Here is a 26,056-nt window from a genome sequence, read left to right as displayed (position 1 = left end):
TTTAGTTTAGGAGAAAATGGTTTAAAACACAGTCAAAATTTAACCACAAATATCTCGTTCCTCATTCATCGTATCGTTATGAAATCTTAAACATTTATAGACAATATTAATCTCTTCATAAGAGTAAAAAGGTGAATTCTAATAGCGATTTAGTTTAGGAGAAAATGGTTTAAAACACAGTCAAAATTTAACCACAAATATCTCGTTCCTCATTCATCATATCGTTATGAAATCTTAAACATTTATAGACAATATTAATCTCTACATAAGAGTAAAAGGTGAATTCTAATAGCGATTTAGTTTAGGAGAAAATGGTTTAAAACACAGTCAAAATTTAACCACAAATATCTCGTTTCTAATTCATCATATCGTTATGAAATCTTAAACATTTATAGACAATATTAATCTCTACATAAGAGTAAAAGGTGAATTCTAATAGCGATTTAGTTTAGGAGAAAATGGTTTAAAACACAGTCAAAATTTAACCACAAATATCTCGTTTCTAATTCATCATATCGTTATGAAATCTTAAACAATTTCAGACAATATTAATCTCTACATAAGAGTAAAAAGGTGAATTCTAATAGCGATTTAGTTAAGGAGAAAATAGTTTAAAACACAGTCAAAATTTAACCACAAATATCTCGTTTCTAATTCATCATATCGTTATGAAATCTTAAACAATTTCAGACAATATTAATATCTACATAAGAGTAAAAAGGTGAATTCTAATAGCGATTTAGTTTAGGAGAAAATGGTTTAAAACACAGTAAAAATTTAACCACAAATATCTCGTTCCTCATTCATCGTATCGTTATGAAATCTTAAACATTTATAGACAATATTAATCTCTACATAAGAGTAAAAAGGTGAATTCTAATAGCGATTTAGTTTAGGAGAAAATGGTTTAAAACACAGTCAAAATTTAACCACAAATATCTCGTTTCTAATTCATCATATCGTTATGAAATCTTAAACAATTTCAGACAATATTAATCTCTACATAAGAGTAAAAAGGTGAATTCTAATAGCGATTTAGTTTAGGAGAAAATGGTTTAAAACACAGTAAAAATTTAACCACAAATATCTCGTTCCTCATTCATCGTATCGTTATGAAATCTTAAACATTTATAGACAATATTAATCTCTACATAAGAGTAAAAAGGTGAATTCTAATAGCGATTTAGTTTAGGAGAAAATGGCAGTTAAATGTTTTCATTGTTTTAAATACAGTCAAAATTTAACCACAAATATCTCGTTTCTAATTCATCATATCGTTATGAAATCTTAAACAATTTCAGACAATATTAATCTCTACATAAGAGTTAAAAGGTGAATTCTAATAGCGATTTAGTTTAGGAGAAAATGGTTTAAAACACAGTCAAAATTTAACCACAAATATCTCGTTTCTAATTCATCATATCGTTATGAAATCTTAAACAATTTCAGACAATATTAATCTCTACATAAGAGTAAAAAGGTGAATTCTAATAGCGATTTAGTTTAGGAGAAAATGGTTTAAAACAGTAAAAATTTAACCACAAATATCTCGTTCCTCATTCATCGTATCGTTATGAAATCTTAAACATTTATAGACAATATTAATCTCTACATAAGAGTAAAAAGGTGAATTCTAATAGCGATTTAGTTTAGGAGAAAATGGTTTAAAACACAGTCAAAATTTAACCACAAATATCTCGTTTCTAATTCATCATATCGTTATGAAATCTTAAACAATTTCAGACAATATTAATCTCTACATAAGAGTAAAAAGGTGAATTCTAATAGCGATTTAGTTTAGGAGAAAATGGTTTAAAACACAGTAAAAATTTAACCACAAATATCTCGTTCCTCATTCATCGTATCGTTATGAAATCTTAAACATTTATAGACAATATTAATCTCTACATAAGAGTAAAAAGGTGAATTCTAATAGCGATTTAGTTTAGGAGAAAATGGCAGTTAAATGTTTTCATTGTTTTAAATACAGTCAAAATTTAACCACAAATATCTCGTTTCTAATTCATCATATCGTTATGAAATCTTAAACAATTTCAGACAATATTAATCTCTACATAAGAGTTAAAAGGTGAATTCTAATAGCGATTTAGTTTAGGAGAAAATGGTTTAAAACACAGTCAAAATTTAACCACAAATATCTCGTTTCTAATTCATCATATCGTTATGAAATCTTAAACAATTTCAGACAATATTAATCTCTACATAAGAGTAAAAAGGTGAATTCTAATAGCGATTTAGTTTAGGAGAAAATGGTTTAAAACAGTAAAAATTTAACCACAAATATCTCGTTTCTAATTCATCATATCGTTATGAAATCTTAAACATTTTTAGACAATATTAATCTCTATACAAGAGTAAAAGGTAAATTCTAATGGCGATTTAGTTTAGGAGAAAATGGCAGTTAATTTTTTTCTTAGTTCAAATAACTGAACGGTTCGAGTCGAAGTCTACAAACCTTTGATGTATTGTGGTGAGGTTTTGATTCATTTGATTTATTTAATTACAGAAATCTTTTATAAAATATGGCTCTGTAGATTCTATAGATGTACTTTGAAGAGTAGAGGGAAAACTTTACTAACAATTGAAGCTATAATTTCAGTAATTAATATTACAGTATAATATTTTGAATTATTATTGCCCTTAAGATGGAAACATTTATTTCTGAAACTGTTAAAGAACGTAAATAATTTACATTCCAAGATCAACCGAGAGTTACAGTGAACTATATTTGAAAAGAGTCAAGTTGAAAGTAACAATGAATTTTATGTGCGTTTTTCGCAACAGTTTTTTAATACCATTGAGATTTTCTTAAACGTTATAAATCCAACCACCATATATACACAAATTGGTATTTTATTTACACGGATAGTCTTGGCGCAGTTGGAGCAAAGACGAACCCCCCTTATAGTAAAGCTCGGTATGTCTTTTACAAAAAGCTTTCATTGAATCACATTATCTTACTGCCAAAAGAATGTTAAAGCTTTTACAAGATTACATTCCGTTTCTTCTATAAAACATCAAGTGTAAAGAACCACCAAGCCCAAAGTAAAAGGGAGTAATTTCTTTGAACAGTTACTGACAAATTCCTAAAGAAAGTGAAGTGCTCTTCATTCGCCTTCATTCGTATCGTATTATTTTACTTAAACTAACTTTTAGCAAAGTAGTTACTACCTTCCAATTTTAAATCGTGCTCTTCAAGTTTCAAGATAGGAAAGCCTTTCAAGATAGAGGCAAAGTTTTCATAGTAGTGATTGAACCTGATCGTATACGTCATCTTTGAATAGATGCTGGATATAGTTGCAATTGATTCTTCCTGAATGTTCTGTAGCTCCTTAATAAGCAATAAAAGTAATAATAATCGCCAAAATTCGTGATTTTTCATACGAAATATTAAGGCTTCCTAATACCAATGCAAGCGGAGATGGAAATGTTAGGATATACTGATTATGTTATTGGAAAATAAAAAAGACAGTAGTACACATTGTCATCCATAAATCCGCCATTGTTTAGGGTTATAATGGTTGTCATTTTACAGAAATAGTTGAGTATAGTACTCTAATATTTTAGCTACTTTTCTGGATATTAGAAGCAAAAACTCTTTCGCGAACAATCTAACGTTTATCTCTTCCTAGTAATATTTTCAAGATCAAGTCTTCCGAATTTTTCATTTGAAATAACTCATTAATAGACTAATAACTTACCATTTGTATTCTATTTAATTCTTTCTAAATTATACACTTTCTAACCGTACACTGAAATGTAACTTTGTAGGAAAGCCTAAACTAAACCTTCCCTGAGTACTGTCCTAAAATAAATTTTTCTGAAAAATAATTGAAGTAAAATTTATAAATCTACGAGATCTGTAAATTAAGTAATGAGACTGATTTTTTTTATTCAAAAAAAAATTACAATTCTATATTGTCACCTTCAAAATAACTTCCTTCTGAAGCCACACAGCTCTGGAGACGTTTCTTCCACTCCTCATAGCAGTGCTCGAACTCCGATACTGGAATAGCCTTCAGCTGGTCGGTTACAGCCGTTTGAATGTTTTCAACTGTCCCACATTGAGTTCCCCTATTGAAAATGACCCCATTTTCTGGAACGTGCCATTACTGGTGACGAGTCTTGGGTGTTTTAGTAAAACCCAGAAACCAAGCGCCAAAGCATGGAGTGCTCTGAATTATTATGGCCCTTAAGATGGAAACATTTATTTCTTGAATAAAAATACCTCACTTCTACCTCTCCATGGCCCAAAAAAGCAAGGATGGCGTACTCGTAGATCAAATGCATGCTGATTTGTTTTTTCGATATCCACGGAATCGTCCACAAAGAGTTTCTACCTCAAGAACAAACGGTTAATCAACACTTTTACCGAGAGGAACCTGAAAAAACTTCGAAAAAGGGTCATTCGTGTGAGACCCAAACATCAAGAACAAGTGGGTGTTGCATCACGATAATGCTCCTTGTCACACAGCAATTTCAATAAACCAGAGTTTTTGGCCAGTAAAGACATTCCTGTGGCTCCTCTGCCTCCTTATTCGCCTGACTTGAGTCCTTGTGACTTTTTTCTCTTCCAGAAGTTGAAAAATCACCTCAAGGGAACTCATTTTGGGACAGTCGAAAACATTCAAACGGCTGTAACCGACCAGCTGAAGGCTATTCCAGTATAGGAGTTCGAGCACTGCTATATGAGGAGAGGAAGAAACGTCTCCAGCGCTGTGTGACTTCAAAAGGAAGTTATTTTGAAGGTGACAATATAGAATTGTAATTCTTTTTGAATAAATTTTTTTTAAAAAATGAGTCTCATTACTTAATTTACAGACCTCGTATGTCTACGTAATATATAAAGGACGTTTATAGAAAATTCAAAAAGGCAATTTTCTAGTGAATTCCAAAAACAAAATTGAACAATCCATTAAAGTAAAGTGGTTAAAATTTCCAATTCAGAAATGTTCTTCAAAGCCGGAATTTTAAGATTACACTTAACAGTTTTTAACGTACTGAAAAGACAGTACTTCGTAGATGTTCACTTATGTTAACGAACCCGTATTGAAGTTAACTAACATTTCGGTAACGTTTAAGGAAAACTTATGAATTTTAGTGTGTGAAAGCCGTGTGTTTTATTATAATTAAATTTCTTTTATTATTATTAATACAATAATAAAAGGGCTCCACATTAATTTTAGCATTTTTTAATCTAATAGAACGGTTGTTGTCTATATTTGTAATGGTATATAAGTGCAGCTAAAGAAGACAGGAAAAGACAGATTGTATTCAATCAGCTTTTATCTCTAAACAACTAATCACCAGCTTCTATCTCAGCGTTAACACAGAAGCTTTAACAGCTTCAAGCAAGGTGGCACCCGCTATTATCTCATTAATTTTATATGGCAGCCCTCCTTTTGTGCATTAAGATTTTACCGCCTCACTTGAAATTTACTACATTACATTATCATAAAATATATTCAAAATGGCAATAAAAGGAAAAAAAAATCACAACGTAACTATTATTTGCTATTCGAATATTTAGAGTTATTAAAGATTCATTTTTGCAAAATAACTTTTACAAGACAATCAAGCAATACGGTTTGTTGATTTTCCGATCGATTTTGTTAAAATTTGTTGAGAGGAAACTATGAAGATTATGTTGAATTTCGGTCCTCTCTGATTTAAGATTCCCAGATATTATTGAAGACCCTATAAAGGTTTGTGCAGGCCGAATTTGGGTGTAATAATAATAATAATAAAATGTTGTTTTTTGCCTTTTATTTAGCATTGGCTTTCGCCATATAGCCAGCATCGTCTAGGTGCTTATCACTAGAATATCACTCACTCTCCATTCTTACTTATAAATACATTCGCTTCACACATTCATCCTTCTACTATATACAATTATTTACATAAACCTTACAACTAATGGATGGATCAGTACTCAGTAAAGTATATTCGTGCCTTCCTTATAGCTTAACCTAGCTCTGCTACAGATTTAAGCACATAGATGTTGCTGTAGAATATTATGTCTTCGTAGCGAAATGGTGCATCTTAAGTCGTCAAACATTCGTTTTCTTTCTACTACATAACGTGGACATATCATTATTATATGTTTGAAATCCTCCTCCTCATTGCAATCTACGCAAAGAGGAGAGAGGACCTTTTTGTTGATCCTGTGAAGAAGATACGATCCGCACACCGCGTGGTTCGCTCTCAGCCTGCTTATTGTCCGTAACAACCCATTTATTAGTGACAGTTCCCTCATAAACCATGATTATATAGATAACTGATCTACACATAGTTTTATAGAATCTCCCTTTATTGCCATTACTGTAATCTGTCTGCCATTTTTTGTAGTGCTGTTTTTGCAAATTGTACACTTGATATCGGTGTGTGGTAATTTATAATTAGCCATTTCCCCACTATTGGTGGCCTCCTTTGCAAGTTTATCAACCATTATTTATTATTTTAAGGTTACGTAGAGGAGCCCTAACCCTATCATTCTACCAAATTTTATCAAAATCGGGCCAAGATTTACAGAGTAATTAGTAATAGTAATTTTGGAGGGGGCCTTATATAATGGGGGCAAACTCCTCTTCCATTCGATGTACAGCGTCCGTGACCCCCCAAAAGGCACATCTACACAAAATTCCGAATCGAATGACACCTCTTTCATGAAAATCGGCCCACGCGTTTAGGCGCTACGTTGTTTACCAAAAAAGGTAACAAGAACAAGAAGAAGAACAAGAACAAGAAAATTTTTTGAAAAAGCCGTTTTTGCTCATTTTCTGCAACTTTTTTCTCGAAACCTATAAGATCTAGGTTGTTGCAAAAAAATTACAGTTATAAAGAATGATTTGCCCTTTATTTTAAAGAAAATTTGGGAATTTTATCTTTTATAGAAAAAGAGAAAAAAATTGTCAAAGTTGGGTGTTTTTCAACGTTACGCTTTTTCGTGCAGTTTTTGATGATCAACCCTTATACAACTGTCCTACCGGTTTTAATGAAGTCGCTAATCCTAAATTTGTATTGATACTTCAAAAAAACAAAAGAATTGTTAATCACAAATACCATAAAACGATAAGTAGAACTTTTTCAAAAGATTTTTTTTAAAAGAAGTTATTCAAAAAAAATAAAAATAAATAAAAGAAGCAGAAGAAAATTAAGTGCCAGAAAAAAAGATTGTTAGCAATTTCAACACTCCAGGAAACATTAAACACTAGACCATCATTAATTGGTTCCTACAGACTGTGTGAAAATGAAATAGGCACATAAACAAACAAACACACACACAAAAAAAAATATATATATATATATATATAAACGTTAAAAAGCCCCAGGTGAATTAGTAGTAAAAGCCCTGGGTAATAAGGGCTAGCAAGTATTTGTAGGTCTCTCACTGTTTTTGCAGCACGAGGACAGATGTGTCATTGACCTCAACACAACTCTACCAAATTTTCCTCTCAAATAACCTACCACATTCACTTTCAACCCCTGTACAGTACTTGCTCAGGAGAGTAAAACTCAAATCTTGCCACCCTGTTTTTTGTTGGCTATAACCAGTGGGGAATTGTAACATATTTACATGGGCTTTCAATTTCATAATGCATAATTTGCAAGGCAGTGGTTACAGTGATTTAATACAATTCTCTCTTTAAGGAATAATTTTATTATTATTATTGTCTTTATTTTATATACAATCTAAATTAAGGAATAACTTATTATCACTCTTATTATTCTAAGGACAACAGAATGATAAAACAATTCACTTATTTTACTTAGATTTTAGTTAAAAGACCTCGAATTGAGCTAGTGAAATAAATTATGTAATAAGAAAATTTTAATAACTTCGAACTTACACAAAATTAGAACAATTTAAATACTAAATAAAAAAGTTTTTTGTATATTTTTTTAAATCTTTTATTGGAATTTACCACTGCAACAGTTGTTGCAACAAGCAAATATGGTGAAAGAAAAAAGAAATAGAAGAAAATCATGAGTGGAGAAGGCACCCAGTGATGTCACTCCAGTAACGTGCTTTGCTCTCACGATAAGAGAAGTTCACGAGGCCATCTTCTCTTCAATCTCCTTAGAGGATTACCCTGGTAATGTGGAGGAAGGTAGGTGTTCTATGATAGGGTTAGGGATGAGCTGCTGTAGAATGGAATGATGAATTTGAGAAAACGAGTGTTAGCAAGATCTGTAATGAAAGGGATTTTTAGATCTTTATAGATAGTGAGGTTAGATACATAGAGATTGGAGCGTTAAGAAGTTTTCGAAGTATTTTTGACTGTAATGTCTGGAGGCGTAGTGAACATACACCAAGTTTCAGCCAGATCGGTCTATTTCTTTGTGTTTGGCATTCGTTTGAATCGAGGAAGTCGAGTGATTTTCAAAAAATGGACGAAAAAGAATTTCGTGTGTTGATTAAACACTACTTTATGAAAGGCAAAACGCCTCAGGAGACTAAAGAGAAGCTTGATAAACATTATGGTGACTCTGCACCTTCGATTAGAACAGTTTATAAGTGGTTTCAAAATTTTCGGAATGGCCATATGGGCACAAGTGACGCTGAACGTTCTGGACGCCCTGTTGAGGTTACTACTCCAGAAATCGTTGATAAAATCCATGATATGGTAATGGATGCCAGAAGAGTGAAGGTGCGTGAGATTGCTAGTGCTGTGGGCATCTCGAATGAACGGGTACATAATATTTTGCATCAACATTTGGACATGACAAAGCTATCCGCAAGATGGGTGCCGCGATTGCTCACGCTTGACCAAAAACGAAATCGTGTGAAGTGTTGCAAGGACGGTTTGCAGCTGTTCCAGAAGAATCCGCAGGACTTTAAGCGTCGTTTCGTCACTGTGGATGAAACATGGATACATCACTACACTCCTGAGACCAAAGAACAATCTAAACAATGGGTTACCAAGGAGGAATCTGCGCCAAAAAAAGGCGAAGACCGTTCCTTCGGCCGGAAAGATTATGGCGACTGTCTTTTGGGATTCGCAAGGAATAATCCTCATCGACTATCTGGAAAAAGGTAAAACTATTACAGGTGCATATTATTCATCGTTATTGGTCCGTTTGAAAACCGAGCTGCAAGAAAAACGCCCACGATTGGCCCACAAAAAAGTCCTTTTCCATCACGACAACGCACCAGCTCACACCTCAGCAGTTGTGGTCGCAAAATTAATGGAAATAGGGTTCTAACTCGTTTCACATCCCCCCTATTCTCCAGACTTGGCTCCCTCGGATTACTATTTGTTTCCCAATATGAAGAAATGGCTGGCGGGAAAAAGATTTTATTCAAACGAGGAGGTGATTGCAGAAACGAATGGCTAATTTTCAGACTTGGACAAATCCTATTATTCGGAAGGGATCAACAAACTAGAGCAGCGTTGGACGAAGTGTATAAGCCTAAAAGGAGACTATGTTGAAAAATAAAAAAGGTTTACCCCAAAAAATTAAATAGTTTTTATTTTTGCACGGACTTTTCAAACGACCCTCGTATGTAGGTTAAGTTTCGAAAGTTTGTCAAGTAGTATGGCGAGAAGTTTTGCAGCGATGGTTAGTTTCTTGTCTTTTCAGTCTACTGTAAATGAAGGAAACTATTTCCCTCTCCTGGTAGTGCTGTAAATTAAAACTGCCTGGGGATCTCTTTCCTTAGAAGGTACAACCAATGGTTTTGACAATGATGTCCGAGAACAAGAAACCTGTCCGGAGACAGGCAATACACTTCAAAGCTCTGGAAAACTATGGCCATAGTTTGTGGACGTACCTTAGAACAAAAAAAAAAAAAACAGAGATTATTAAACTAATTTTAGTCTTGCAATTTGGGCGCCACGGTAGCCGAGCGGTTAGTGGCGAGACCAGCAAAGCTAATATGTATTGTGGTACTGGGTTCGATTCCCGTTCTGATGCCTTGGATTTTATTTAATGGTTAATAAGAGAAATTTACAGTAAAGTATGTTTGCTAGTCGCCTCCGTCCACGACACCTAATTTGGTAGTTGGACGTTAAGCCCCGCCTGAAAACATAGGCGATTACTATTAAACCAAAAAAAATTAAGTCCTGCAATTTGGAATCTTCTAAGCTGTTAGTGACGAGGCTCACAAAGCTGAGTAATACTGTGGAACTGGGTTCGATTCACGGTCCTAAGCTTTGGATTTTATTTCATGGTTAATATGAGTAGTCTTCTCTGTAAACTACACATAATTTGGACTGAAAGTCAGCCTGAAAAAAAATAGGCATTAATTCACTCTACTTTATCATCAAATACGAGGTGTGTTCAAAAAGTAACGGGAATTTTTAAATTTCGCGGGTTTGGAGAGTCTGATTGTAAAATTTTTTTTTTTATTATGTTGGTACACATGCCCCTGAAGTACGATAAAATTTTCAGTAATATTCATTGTTTACTTCTTAAGTGGCAGCCGTTAAGGTTAGACGTGTTTTTCGAGCTTGGCGATTTTTGTTTGTTAAAAAAAATGGATCAAAGAATTTGTATTAAATTTTGCGTAAAAAATGAAATAAAGTGTGTGAAATGTTAATAAAGGCATATGGTGAGTCTGCTATGAGTAAAACAAGGATTTACGAGTGGTATAAGCGTTTCCAAGATGGCCGCGAAAACGTTGAAGATGACGAACGACCTGGACGTCCAAGCACATCAACAACCGATGAAAACGTGAAAAAAGTGAAAGAAATGGTTATGAACGATCGCCGAATCACAATCAGAGAAGTCGCTGATGATGTTGCCATATCAATTGGCTCATGCCATGAAATTTTTTCGGATGTTTTGGGTATGAAACGTGTGGCAGCAAAATTTGTTCCAAAATTGTTGAATTTCGAACAAAAACAGCGGAGAATGGAAGTTGCTCAAGAGTCACTCAATGAAGTCGACAACGATGCGGATCTACTGAAACGTGTTATAACAGGTGACGAAACATGGGTTTACGGATATGATGTCGAAACTAAGGCTCAATCGTCCCAGTGGAGGCATTCTGGATCGCCAAGACCGAAAAAGGCTCGACAAGTGCGGTCGAATGTGAAGGTTATGCTCCCTGTGTTCTTCGATTTTAATGGCATAGTGCATCATGAATTCTTGCCACAAGGTCAAACAATCAATAAGGAGTACTACCTACAAGTTCAACGCCGTTTGCGTGAAGCAATCCAAAAAAAACGCCCTGATTTGTGGCAAAACAATTCATGGATTTTGCACCACGATAATGCACCTGCTCACACTTCATTGCTTGTTCGTGAATTTTTGGCCAAAAACAAAACTTTAACGATGCCCCAGCCTCCATATTCGCCAGACATGGCTCCATGTGACTTTTTTCTATTTCCAAACATAAAGAGAACATTAAAAGGCCGTTGTTTTACAAGCATAGATGACATTAAAAGCGAATCGCTGAAAGAGCTGAAAGCTATCACAAAGATCGAGTTTCAGAAGTGTTTCGAGGATTGGAAAAAGCGCTGGCACAAGTGTATTGTATGCGAAGGGAAGGAACTTTGAAGGCGACAATATTAATGTAGATGAATAAATAAATATTTTTTTCAAAAAACGAAAATTCCCGTTACTTTTTGAACACACCTCGTACTTGTAAGCGCAGAGTGCATTGAACCCCATTTGATGCTACTTTGCAATTTTATAATATCACAGAAAAAGTATTATAGTGAATGTTTAAGTGACGATGAATAATACTAACCTACTGTAAAATCAAATATAGCACGGATTACACTTTATTTTCTATTTTTTACTCCTTAAAACTATCAGAATAAGAAACAGACAGTAATGCTATCTTGTAACAAATACATAACCTTCTCAAATAATTACTTTAGAATAACCTCAAAATACCTACTAGTCAGTGCCACAAAATTAAGCAGAATGTACGGGTTCTAATTCAGTTGACTGCATTTAACTTTTTGTTTGTCTACTTCTTCTTAGGACTTACTGTTCGATGTCCCCCAGTCAATGATCAGAAGTCCCTTTCTGATAAAAAGTACTGGGCGTCAATGACTTCAGACATTGAGAGTACCTTAATTAAAACATCAATAGCAACAAGATTAAATATTAGAAAAAGTGAAACTTGAATTGTAAGTAAAAGCAAATTTAGCATTTAAAACATATGTAGATCTGTAGAGCAGTGTGTCTAGTAAAAAAAAAGTTATTTTATTAAATATTATGGAATTCAGAATTACTTAATCTCAATTGAAGATAAGTAGTTTGGTCACGAGTAAACACGTGCCGTATTCTTGTTAACTGAAAGAAGAATCACATGTGGGACGTTAGGCTAAGGTCATCTATCAGTTCTCATCCTGATTCAAACATCTTACTTTGTATCCTCTTCTTTAGTTCTTTTTTTAGAACACTAGAATTCTAAAACAGATAGAAATTAATAATAATTCTTACATTAAATTAATGGCAATTAAACTGTGCAAACTAAAACATTATGAATACTTATTCAAAGAACGTTTCAAATTGATTCATGAACTTTACAACAAAACAAAAAATAATATCGTGAATAATTTTTCAATTAAAGTAAAATATACTGTGAAACATTTACATCACTATCTGTTATTGAGTTCTTTTATGTGGTAGCAAATGGTTATTTTTTAATTGTTAAGGATTTTAATTAAAATATCGGAACACAAAGCGGTACAAGAAAGTTAATTCAGCAAATCTGAGCTGGTGACGGACCTTTCAATCCAATGCGATACCTTTAATAATAATAATTGTTTTATTTTTAATTAATACGAGGTGTGTTCAAAAAATAAGGTGAATTTTCATTTTTCTTAAAAAATATTTATTTATTCATCGATTTTTATTTTGTCTCCTTCAAAGTAGTCCTCCTCAGATATAATACATATGTGCCAGCGTTTTTTCCAATCCTCGGAACAGTTCTGATATGCACTTTTTGGTATGTCCTTGAGCTCTCTCAGCGATTCGGTTTTTATCTCCTCAATCGTCGCTAATCTCCGTCCTTTCATGGGTCTCTTCAATCATGGGAACAGGAAAAAGTCGCAGGGCGCCAAATCTGGTGAATACGGTGGCTGAGACATGATAATGTCATTCAACAATTCCTGAGCAATGCTCATGCGACGGTTTTTTTGATCAAAATTCAGCAATTTTGGAACGAACTTCGCTACTACACGCTTCATGCTCAAAATTTCCGAAAAAAATTGCAGGACATGTGCCAACCGATATGCCGACAACCTCAGCAACTTCTCTAATTGTGATTCGACGATTCTTCTCAACATTTTCATCGGTTGTTGATGTGCTGGGGCGTCCAGGGCGAGCGTCGTCATTCACATCTTCTCGACCTTCTGTGAAAAGCTTGTACCACTTGTAAACATTTTTTTGACACAGAGTACTCTCACCGTACGCCACTCTCAACATTAATTCCATTTTTTACACAAAATTTGATTCAAATTCGTTGATCCATTTTTTTCGACAGAAGAAAATCGCCGAACTCGCAAAACACTTGTCTTATTTATGCCTCTAACATACAAACTAAACATGCTATATAGCTACAACTTTGAAAATATGTTCGAGACAAGTGTACCAACATAAAAAAAAAAAGACAATCGAAATTCGAATGTACGTAGCTCGCGAAATTTGAAAATTCACCTTATTTTTTGAACACATAATATTATAACCAGTAAATCATATTTACACAAAGCATGGACAGCAGTCCATCTACTTGACTAATTCGAATTCTATTTAAAAATTTACAATAGCAGCCAGAACTTATCGCATAATTTCAGCTATATTCTATGTTCATAAATTCTAATAAATAGCTTCTAAGTGCTATATTCTTGTTTAAGAAAACTTCTGTACTTCCATGTTCTAATATGATTATTATATAGTTTATCCCAGTCACGACCATTTAAATATTCTAAACGCTCTGATTCAGATAACGCTTTCTTTCCAAGCCATCTTACTCTCAATTCAGATAGTACAGGACAGACACTTAGGTATAATGAATGGTATCTTCAATAACTGACTGGTTACACATGGAACACAAATGTACAGTTTCATCTTTGGCAGCATTGAAATTCAGATTCAACAACTGAACCTCTTAATTTGAAAATAACTTTATTTTAAATTTATCAGAAAAATAATTGTTCTGCTATAAGTCAATATTTAGTTTTTATACGGAGAGGTGTATACGGAGGAGTGGTCGAAACTTCGGGAGGTGATTCAGCAGCTCAAATGCAACAAAAAATATTCTCTTCACTTTGGCCCGATTCTCAATAGCGCCCAAGATATTTGCATTTTTCAACTTTTCCGTCGATATTCGCGTTTTTTCACCATAAAAACGGCCGTAACTTTTCTATCCTTTATCCTACAACAAATCTGCTTATTCCAAACGAAAGAGCATTAAATTTCCTATAAATTTGCTTAATACAGAGCCTCAAAACGTTTCTTGTAACAATGAAATTTTTACTTTAATGTCTAAAAAATTCATTCTCGATGATTTTTGTTAAAATTTTCAACTGCATTTTTTTCAATGATTAATGAATCAAGGAGTCACATAATTTCAGAAAAAGTTGCGCTTTTATTGAGAGCTTCAAGACCATATGGATTTTTTTGGTTTTTAATAAAACCCTACCCCGAACAGAGTGGTGTAAATGCAGAAAACTGGGATTTTGCGTAAACGACTTTTCACTACTAATTTACTCAAATGTCAATTTTTGAATAAGGAACAAAAAGAAAAGTAACCATTTTATTTTTGAATTATTATTAATTAACTTTGATGAAAAAATGAGAACTAATTCTAAAATTTTGCAAACAATTAAAATGTAGGATCTTGATGCTCTAGGCTTAAGCCTAGTTAGCCTATAGGTAAATCCGGCCCTGGCTCTAAGTCAATACGAATCAATACTCGTATTTAGTTATTTTATACAATGCGTGATAAGTAGAGTTTTGGGCCTTCGAAAATTAAGTTATTTCTAAATTTAGTTCTAATATTTTCAAACAAACCATCAAAACATTATTTATTTCCATTGATCAAGTAATCACTGTTTTCCCAATCATATTTCGGGCAAGTAATTTTAATTTCTTTATACTAAAAACAGTTTCCTATGCCAGAATCTTTGGCAACCTGTTATTAATGTGATACCTTTAAATTTATTATTTTTGTGGTTGCAACATCGTATAGTATAATTCAAAATTAATTTTAATTAAAAGATTTGGTTACCTATCGTACAATATGAATTTAAAGCTTAATTGCGCTGGTAAAAGAAATGGATTCATTTAAACCAATATAAGTACAACAAAATTTTAAAAAAATAAAATTTTATAGTGAGACTAAATTTTCTTTTAGACTGAAATAGTTTTTGAGAACTATCTTCGTTACAATAAACAATAGAATAAAACAGGTGAAGCAAGCAAGGATTGTGTTGGGAAGTATTTAAAATTTTTGAAACAAAAAAAATAGAGAACAAGTTGAAAGATTGGTTAAAAGTTTAAGGTAGGCACAAAATATAGATATATAAAAAGACTTGATCTGAAACTTTGTCCGAAGATGCATTTAAGGCCTATTCATTTCATGATGATGATGATGATGTTTATAGTTGTCTAAATTGTAATCATTGCTGTACGAGTACTCAAATGAAGTTTCATATACGAGGGTCGTTTGAAAAGTCCGTGCAACAATAAAAACTACTTAATTTTTTGGGGTAAACCTTTTTTATTTTTCAACATAGTCTCCTTTTAGGCTTATACACTTCGTCCAACGCTGCTCTAGTTTGTTGATCCCTTCCGAATAATAGGATTTGTCCAAGTCTGAAAAATAGCCATTCGTTTCTGCAATCACCTCCTCGTTTGAATAAAATCTTTTTCCCGCCAGCCATTTCTTCATATTGGGGAACAAATAGTAGTCCGTGGGAGCCAAGTCTGGAGAATAGGCGGGATGTGAAACGAGTTGGAACCCTATTTCCATTAATTTTGCGACCACAACTGCTGAGGTGTGAGCTGGTGCGTTGTCGTGATGGAAAAGGACTTTTTTTGTGGGCGAATCGTGGGCGTTTTTCTTGCAGCTCGGTTTTCAAACGGTCCAATAACGATGAATAATATGCACCTGTAATAGTTTTACCCTTTTCCAGATAGTCGATGAGGATTATTCCTTGCCAATCCCAAAAGACAGTCGCCACAATCTTTCCGGCCGAAGGAACGGTCTTCGTCTTTTTTTGGCGCAGATTCCCCCTTGGTAACCCATTGTTTAGATTGTTCTTTGGTCTCAGGAATGTAGTGATGTATCCATGTTTCATCCACAGTGACGAAACGACGCTTAAAGTCCTGCGGATTCTTCTGGAACAGCTGCAAACCGTCCTTGCAACACTTCACACGATTTCGTTTTTGGTCAAGCGTGAGCAATCGCGGCACACATCTTGCGGATAGCTTTGTCATGTCCAAATGTTGATGCAAAATATTATGTACCCGTTCATTCGAGATGCCCACAGCACTAGCAATCTCACGCACCTTCACTCTTCTGTCATCCATCACCATATCATGGATTTTATCAACGATTTCTGGAGTAGTAACCTCAACAGGGCGTCCAGAACGTTCAGCGTCACTTGTGCCCATATGGCCACTCTGAAAATTTTGAAACCACTTATAAACTGTTCTAATCGAAGGTGCAGAGTCGTCACCATAATGTTTATCAAGCTTCTCTTTAGTCTCCTGAGGCGTTTTGCCTTTCATAAAGTAGTGTTTAATCAACACACGAAATTCTTTTTCGTCCATTTTTTGAAAATCACTCGACTTCCTCTATTCAAACGAATGCCAAACACAAAGAAATAGACCGAGCTGACTGAAACTTAATGTGTGTTCTTCCAAGAGATGCTACTAACTAAACATAACCTCGATACGCGCCAGTGGTGCTATCTCTCTGACTTTGCACGGACTTTTCAAACGACCCTCGTATCAGATTTTTGTATTTTTATTATATTAATAGAAACGTTAAAATAAAATTTTCATTCTAAAGGGAAAGACATCTCTGGAAGGCTGTCAACAACTATTATTCCCATCTCACGCTCACTAAAAACAATAGGACATTACGGACAGACAGTCCGGTAGCGAGCCCATGTAAAGCCCATGCCAAAACTGATGGTGGAGGGTGTAGTATATGTAGTAATGCGAGGACGACGACGAGCAGCTAGAGTACTCCCGTCCGACTGGGGGGTGGCGATGGAGGCGGCCTGGAGGCGGTTAGGCTTGGTCTGTAGAGAATGAGAGCAGTACCACATCAATACGCGGGAGTGGCCGGGGGCATGCGTATACAGGAGACCCCGTACCTTGCTCTGTATGGCCAACAGAGAGGCTCACAGCTTCTTCCAATGTGTCCCGGGCTCCTCTTATAAATCTTATTTAATATTACCAATTTTATGGACCAGAATCTTCCGCTTATTAATTTTTAATGGATGTTTTTGATTTTATTTCTTGTAACTAGAGAACATTGTTCGGTGAAAGGCAGTGCACTGAAAAAGGGCTTCAGACACCACTGAAATTTGTTGCAGATCTTTAAAAAAAGCCTCAGATAAAGGCACACAATTTTAAATCGAAAAATACAAAAATAAGTGACACGAAATGATTTCCTGAAAACGAATATTTATTTCGATTCTTTAATTATAATCAAATATAGCTTAGACAAATACATAAGCCTTAAAATTAATGTGTTAACCACATACGTGGTCTGTAAATTAAGTAATGAGACTGATTTTTTTTAAAAATTTTTTACTCAAAAAGAATTACAATTCTATATTGTTACCTTCAAAATAACTTCCTTCTGAAGTCACACAGCGCTGGAGACGTTTCTTCCACTCCTTGTAGCAGTGCTCGAACTCCGATACTGGTATAGCCTTCAGCTGGTCGGTTACAGCCGTTTGAATGTTTTCGACTTTCCCAAGATGAGTTCCCTTGAGGTGATTTTTCAACTTCGGGAAGAGAAAAAAAAGTCACAAGGACTCAAGTCAGGCAAATAAGGAGGCTGAGGAGCCACAGGAATGTTTTTTTACTGGCCAAAAACTCTGTTTATTGAAATTGCAAGGATGGCAAAGATCATGCTGATTTGTTTTTTCGATATCCACGAAATCGTCCACAAAGAGTTTCTACCTCAAGGTCAAATGATCAATCAACACTTTTACCGAGAGGTTCTTGAAAAACTTCGAAAAAGGGTCATTCGTGTGAGACCAAACATCAAGAACAAGTGGGTGTTGCATCACAGATAATGCTCCTTGTCACACAGCAATTTCAATAAACCGAGTTTTTTGGCCAGTAAAAACACATTCCAGTATCGGGAGTTCGAGCACTACTATGAGGAGTGGAAGAAACGTCTCCAGCGCTGTGTGGCTTCAGAAGGAAGTTATTTTGAAGGTAACAATATAGAATTGTAATTCTTTTTGAATAAAAAAAAATTTAGAAAAATCAGTCATTACTTAATTTACAGACCTCGTAGTTCTAATTTCCATCTTGTCCGCTTTGTTGTGAGAATTGTTTACCATAAAATGGGTTAAAAAAAGTAATTTTAATTTTTTTCCATTTTTGAACAATTTTTCTGTAATTCACACAAATGTGGGAGTGCAATGGTACTGCAATTACTGTAAAAAAATCAAAATAGAAAAAGATTTACATTATACATATATATTTAAACTGACATTTTAGTGTTTATAGTCCGCAAAAGTAGAAAATTTTAAGGTATAAAAATTAGTTAAATTGACGTTTTAATACAATATAATTAGATTTAAGTAAACACAAATTAACTTAAAAGATTTCGGATAAAAAGGGTGTTCAAATTATTTCTACAGCTTTGAAGTTGCCTTTTTTTACAACATTTTACTTAATTAACTTTTTACACTGTTAAAGAGAGTTATTTTTAAATTATTTTAACAAAAACATTGATTTAGTTTTTTAGGACAATATTAAATTTTCTTGAGTTTACATTCTGAACAGTCACAATATTAATACAACTAGACGATCGATAAGAATCTCATATTCAAGCAAAAATCTTTACGTTCACCAATTTAATATTAAGATAACCTTTTTCTTATTACACTTCTTCCAGATAATGATCCTATCTTTTATTTCCTTATTAAAGCTACTTCTACCTTTAGATGTACAATAACAGTTCTCTCAGGAATTACAATTTCATTTACAGCTAAGCCTAAATGAAAGCCATTCAATTTTAATTTCAATGTTTCTGTACAAATTGATGCTTATAATTAATGGATGTTATTAAGAATAATGAAAAAATCTTGTTATTCATGAAGTCCATGGTCAATACCAACTAAAACTTCTATTTGAAACAGACTTTGCTGGAAATGCAATCAAGGTCACTTCTAGATGAGGGAACGTCTTTCTACAGATATAGATAATATCATTCAATATCTTGCCACCTGTATAATATAAATAACCATTTTATTACTGATTCTTTACATTTCAAGAAAATCCACTGACTGAAAGTACCACATTACCGAATATATTAGACTATATTTTGAGATTTTCTTGCCAAAGGCTTTTAAAATTTTATTTACTTTGTAAAATGATTAAAACCACCTAAATCTACATCTTTTAGTTGAGTTATCTTTCCCGAAAATACGATTAAGGATAATTCTGAAAGAAGAAGTGGTTTTTTTTTTTTTTTTTTTTTTTTTTTTTTTTTTTTTTTTTTTTTTTTTTTATGGCATCAGTTTTCACTATTAGCCAGAGTCTTCTGTAATAAAGTTCTTAATCTTTATCTAGGGAGGCTTCAATTACGTTTATGAAGTGAACCAATTCCTCATAGGCTTTCCTGTTTTTTAGAATTTCAGGGTAAGTTATATCACCCGGCAATAGATTTTTTAAATTTTTAAAAAACAGATCTCTTTGGTTTGTATATTTGGAGCACGCCATAACAATGTGCTCCATGTCTTCCAGGCTGTCACAGATTGTACAAAGAGGGGATGCCTCTTTACCTATCCTATGGAGATATTTTTTACATACGCAATGATCGCTGCGCAGTCTATTAATAATGGTGACATACTGCTTGGAGCACGCTCCATCACTGAACCAGGGTTTACGACCTACTTTTGGAACCAAAGATTTATAGAATTTCCCTTTCGGTGATTCTGAATAAATCCTCTGCCACTTTTCATTTATCTTCTTTCTAATGCAGGCTTTAAAATCACTATATGGCAAAGACACCGATAGCAACGTACCGTTCACTGCAGCTTGTTTCGCCAGTATATCTACCCTTTCATTGCCCTCTATTCCGCAATGGGCCCTACTCCACACCAACCTTACTATTTTATTATCATTTTTTAGTTCTAGTAATTTCTTTAGTATATTTATAATTATGTGATTATACTTTTTATGCATTTTGATTGCTTTTAGTTTATATAAGGCGCTTTTGCAGTCAGAGACAATTATAACCTCTGAATATAGCATTGAGTGTGCATATTTAAGCGCTTCCAAAATAGCTACTAATTCAGCTGTAAAAACTGAACATTGATTGGGCAATTTGAAGAGGGCACCAGTATTTCTAAATGGGTCGAAGTATGCACACCCCACCTGATCTTCGACCTTAGAACCGTCCGTGTATATAGGATAGCTGTTGGGAAAATTCGTGCGAATTTCCTCTTGAAACACTGCATTACGAATACTACTGGGCAATATGGAGAAATCTTCCAGAAACCAAACCACAGGAGACATATTTATTATTTCATGGAAATCACCGTTGAATAAAGGCAACATATCACTGTTATACACTAACTGTTTGAACAGTGCTACTTCTCTGAAACTAGTAGCCATCGGGGGTGATTCTTTGTATTTCCAATATCTGTATGTTAATTCTCTCCGGTTGAGTTCACATATTGCGGAATAGGTTTCAGAATTTGTTGACATTATTTTACACATATATCGGTCGGATAGCATTTCCCATCTGAGCTTTATTGGAAGTTCCCCGGCTTCAGCGTGTATTACATCTATTGGAGTACTTTTCATATATCCGAGACTGAATCTGAGACATTTATTCTGTATAACCTCTAAACACTTCAGCCTTGTTTTATTAAGCTGGCCATAAAACTGAGAGCAATAATCAAAATTGCTGCGGATAGTAGCTCTATAAACAAAGTTAAATATAACTTTACATAAATATAACTTTAAATAAATATAACTTTAAATAAATATAACTTTAAATAAATATAACTTTAAATAAATATAACTTTAAATAAATATAACTTTAAATAAATATAACTTTAAATAAATATAACTTTACATAAATATAACTTTAAATAAATATAACTTTACATAAATATAACTTTACATAAATATAACTTTAAATATATATAACTTTAAATAAATATACTTAAAATAAATATAACTTTAAATAAATATAACTTAAAATAAATATAACTTTAAATATAATATAAGAATGAAATATAACTTGAGTTTGAAGTAAATTTGTGGGTTAAAACTTTCAGAATATTAGTAAGAATTTTGTCTTTAAAAGAGTTTTTATCATTGAGAGTCGTTGGCACTGAAAAGACTAATAGAAAAGATCCAGAATGCTGTTTTGAGGCCGGTCATACTATACTTTACGACTAGAAAGCAGAATACGGGGATTGGATGACAGATTTTTGCTCTACCAGCTTGCTTAAATTATTTAAATTCATGCGTCCGAATTATTCATTTAATGTTAATATCCCAACATATTAACATAATTTTAATCATTGATACTATAAAATGAGTTTATGTAGACAGAAATAATCTTGATAAAATAGAGATTTAATAACATTAATCATATGTGCCGCGGTAAAGTCATTTAATTTCCTCCTAATATGGCTTATATCGACCATAATTAGTGCAATCACTACGGATTGTATAATGAAGCTGGATGTATGTAGCTGTAGAATATTGTAACACAAACACATTGGCAATTTGATTTATGTAGCCAAGGCCGGATGGTTCATCTCTTGTTTAAAGAGATAAATAATATGTGTACAATGTTATTTATTTATTAAATTTTTTTGTTTTAAGGGAGGTTTTCCATTTAAATGTAATCTTTGTCAGTAAATAACTTGTACAATTTTTTTTTTTTGTTATATTAATTGTATTATTTCCTCAGAGCGAGGAAAATGTTGATATATGATCTATGTGACCCATTATAGTGTCAACTAGATATTACGACTAAAACATTTATCTATACACTGCATATCACAGCATAAGAGAGCTTACTGGAGCATATGTTAACAGTGATGGAATGTCATTATAACCAGATGTTGTGAACAGAGAAAAGAATACGATTACCAGATGAATAAGACGAATAATTAACGCTTAGAAGTTGACAACAATGTAGTATCGCTACATGTAGATGGTGGGCAGCTGTTGCAGTACTGAAAGAATTGATGACCTGATTTGTCACCATCTGAAGTAGTCAATAATAAAGACTTGGAGATTCCAATGAACACATTCTAGCCGCAATTAGCTTGGTCTATCCAAAATATAATTCTAGCCAATTTCATTAACTTATGGTTTATTGTATCTATTTTTACAATACGAGGTGTGGCTATTAAATAACGAGACTATTGCTGTAAAAAAAATTATTTTAAATTTATACATATTCAGTTATTATCACCTTCAATATACACCCCTCCCCTATCCCTACAACTCTCCATGCGAATTTACCATTGTTCGAAACCGTGCTGGAAGTCTATTTCTGTGAGCTCCTGCATGACGGGTGCCGCTTTTTCTTTCACAGCTTCAACGGACTGAAATCGTGTTCCCTTTAATGCCGATTTGACTTTCGGGGGAACAGATAAAAGTCACATGGGGCCAGGTCAGGCGAATAAGGCGGATAGCCTAAAACTGGGATGTTATACTTGGCTAGAAACGTCTTGACAGACAATGCAGTGTGAGCCGGCTCGTTGTCTTGATGGAGAACCCCGTGACTAGTTCTTCACGCAAATCGGGTCGTTTTTTTCCTTTACTCTTTCACGGAGTTGAGCCAAGCACCTCACGTTAGTAATTTTGATTAATTATAATCGATATTTTCATCCGTTTTGGACGTGGAAGGGCGACCCGGGTGGTCATCATCTCCTTCGTCTTCTCGGCCATCTTGGAAACGCTTGAACCACTCAAAAACTTGCGCACGTGATAAACTTTCATCACCATAAACTTCTTTTAATAAAAGATAAGTTTCAGTAGCGGTTTTACACAATTTCATGTGACAGATTTCTCTACAAAAACACGTGAGACGCTGCAATCGAAAGAGAAGGCTTTACGCTGCTGCACAGCTGTCGGTCGTTAGGATTTGGCGCATGCATAGTTCTACTGTAGCAGCATCAATCTCGTTATTTAATAGCCACACCTCGTATTTCAGAATCCACACCTGATTTCTTGCTCAATTCAAACTGGTTTATCGAAGTGATTTTCATTAAAATCTCATTTTCCTACTTCCTTGAAGTTTATCATAAATTTTAGATCATCGCAGAATCTTTTTCAATGAAGTGGATCTTTAAAAACAAAGAAATATTATTTTTTTATTACAATTATTATTATTATTTTCTTTTGAGAGAGCTGAATTAAAAAACAATGGGTGTAACATTACTGTAACCTTCTACAGCTCTCTACATCTCCTCCTTACTTGCATTTCTAGCGAACAACTTTTAACTCCTTTTTAATCAACTTCTTCGGCCATTTATCTCTCCAGCCGGAATGCCATAAACTCCATTGCCTTCTAAATCCTTAAAACTCCATTTCGAAAATTACTTTCATGGTACTGATTTCAGATCTTTCTTAAAATAGACCAATAACCCCACTTAGTCATCAGGAAAGTAGATTGACTCAAAGCAATCTCCATTTATAGTTATTCCCAAACCTCTACTACACTTCTTCTCTCGTACATATCGCCAACGTTTTATATGGTGAAATTTTATTATTAGAGGTAAGTGATCAGCTAGCAATCACATCTTTAACATCACAGCTTAAATGTAAAGAAATTATAAAAAAATTTATTTTTTTAATGGCGCGCCATCATCTAAGATTCTGGGTTCAGTATCGGCTTCTTAGACAATGTTCTCTCACTTCTGACTGCATTGTCCGTCATCACATATTTATTACTAAGGAACGGATTTTTATGTATTTAAAAATGCCAAATATTTAATTAAAATATGCATTTATTTTCGTCAATTATGTGGAAAATATGTGATTTTCTTAAAATATTTTCTGGAATATTTAAGTAAAATGGACATTTTTTTTATGAAAATGGAATTTTTTTGGGGGGGGGGGCAAGTTATAATTATTTATACAAGAAAAGAACATTTTTACAATTTATAATAATTTATTAGGAACAAAATAATTTGTTTTTACAAGTTATAATGATTTATACAACAAAGAACATTTTTACTATTTATAAAAAGATGTGTTAAATTTTCAATTTTGAAAACTTCACTCTTCGAAATTGTTTGCAACCACATGAAATTTCAAATGTTGGAACGTAAAGTGACGACGATCTGGGCGTAAGATGGACTTATAACGACTAAAAGATCGTTCAACATCTACAGATGTTATAGGTGCCTTGCTGAAAGAAGTTATCTCGTTGGTTGTAAAGGGTACACGATGTTCTGAGGTGACTTCTGTTCTGGTTGAAATAGTCTCCCACCCTTTATTCTTGCTCAGTACTTCTACCTTTTCGATGACTTTTTTTTTAACGTTAGACACGTTTTCTGTCAGTCGAAAATTTTGGGACTCAAGTTGGGTAATGGCTTGTGCAAGAAATACGCAATTGTCAGAAATGAATGCAAGGTCGTTCCTTAAATTAGGTTTCTCGAATAAAGACATGGCTGTATTTATCACTACTGCTTCGTCTTCGAGATGTGAAAGGACTTTCTTGATTTTATTGTAGTTTTCATAGTAATACTGAGCTGCTTCCAGCCAAGTACCCCATCTTGTCAATATTGGTTCTGGTGGAAGGCACAAGTCTGGATAGAGATCTTTTAGCATTTTAATGCAACTTGGTGCTTTTAAGAACACTTTTTTAACCGAGGAGATTAAGGAATCTACGTCACTGAACAAAGATCGGACAGTTTCTGCTACTCGATGCAAGGCATGAGCAATACACGTCACATGAATTATCTTAGGATAAAATACCTGAATAGATTGCCCAGCCTTGACCATGTTGGGGGCAGCATTACTTTTTCGTTCAAAACTCCACTGGGCCATAGGATATGCATTGAGGCATCGAAGAATCGTGAAATGGTGGAATGATTGCATTTTTCGAGAACCTCACAGTTCAAAAGGAATGGCTTTGAATCCACATCAGCATCACTGTCAAGTTTTCCAATAACTGCATTGGCAATATACCTGCCCTCAACATCAGTGGTTTCATCAATTGACACCCAAATCGGTCCATCTTTGATATGTTCTCGAATTTTGGTTAGTGTATCTTTATAAATATCTTCCAGGTAGTTTTTCCGCAGAGTGCTCTCGTCAGGCATTTTTTTCCCAATATAGGTCTCTAAGAATCCTTTGAAATGAGGATTTTTAAGTTTGTGGAAAGGGATATCTTCTCTAACCAAAGCCCGACACAGATCTGTAGACTTACTTGATGATGGAGATGTAAGGAAGGCTTGATAGGACGTCCTCTCTTTCTTTCTGTTTTTATTCTCTATGTGCGATCCGGTGGCAATATGTTGGGTGACTTGGGAACGTTGAGAGCAAGAAACGCGCTTGTCACAAGCTGTGCAGTACAAAATGTCTCCATCACTTCGAAAAAGTTCTGCTGGAAACTCGCGAAGATATTTAGCAACCAGTTGTTTGTTTGAGGCCGATGTTCGTGGCATTTCACCCCAAAAAAAATACACTAAGTGACCGAACGAAATGAATTGGACACTTCAACGAACGAGCTGAAAGAACAGACAACGTCCGACAACTTCAAAGAACTAACAAGTGCCCGTCACTGTTTAGCAGCATTCTGTGTAAATTACAATAACCATTGTACCCACTGTGATTCACAGCCCTACAGTCTGTGGTTCACAGTTCCTGTCAACCACCTCTCAATTATGAA

General features: G+C 34.0%; 1 protein-coding gene and 1 long non-coding RNA gene across 6 annotated transcripts in view; one reads left to right on the top strand and one right to left on the bottom strand.

The window, feature by feature from the left end:
• Positions 1-26,056, top strand: part of LOC141447157 (transmembrane ascorbate-dependent reductase CYB561-like) — a 246,981-nt gene that overhangs the window by 72,209 nt on the left and 148,716 nt on the right. The gene's annotated exons all lie outside the window — the stretch shown is intronic.
• The window catches only part of LOC141447160 (uncharacterized), a 70,415-nt gene continuing 54,012 nt past the window's right edge, over positions 9,654-26,056 (bottom strand). For 2 of the 3 annotated variants that reach the window (XR_012454171.1, XR_012454170.1), the window contains 3 exons: positions 12,213-12,390; positions 11,873-12,049; positions 9,654-9,796 (listed from right to left, as the gene is read on the bottom strand). This is a non-coding gene — a long non-coding RNA (uncharacterized lncRNA). Of the gene's footprint in view, positions 9,797-11,872; positions 12,050-12,212; positions 12,391-18,459; positions 19,410-26,056 lie in introns of those variants that run through there. The other variant, XR_012454172.1, reaches the window with a different exon arrangement.

This window comes from Rhodnius prolixus, unplaced genomic scaffold (assembly GCF_049639745.1).
Source record: "Rhodnius prolixus isolate KJV_2025 unplaced genomic scaffold, Rpr scaffold_7, whole genome shotgun sequence".
In the NCBI taxonomy this organism is placed as follows: domain Eukaryota; kingdom Metazoa; phylum Arthropoda; class Insecta; order Hemiptera; family Reduviidae; genus Rhodnius; species Rhodnius prolixus.
Note: the sequence above shows the minus strand (reverse complement) of the source record. Positions and strands in the feature narration are given on the sequence as shown.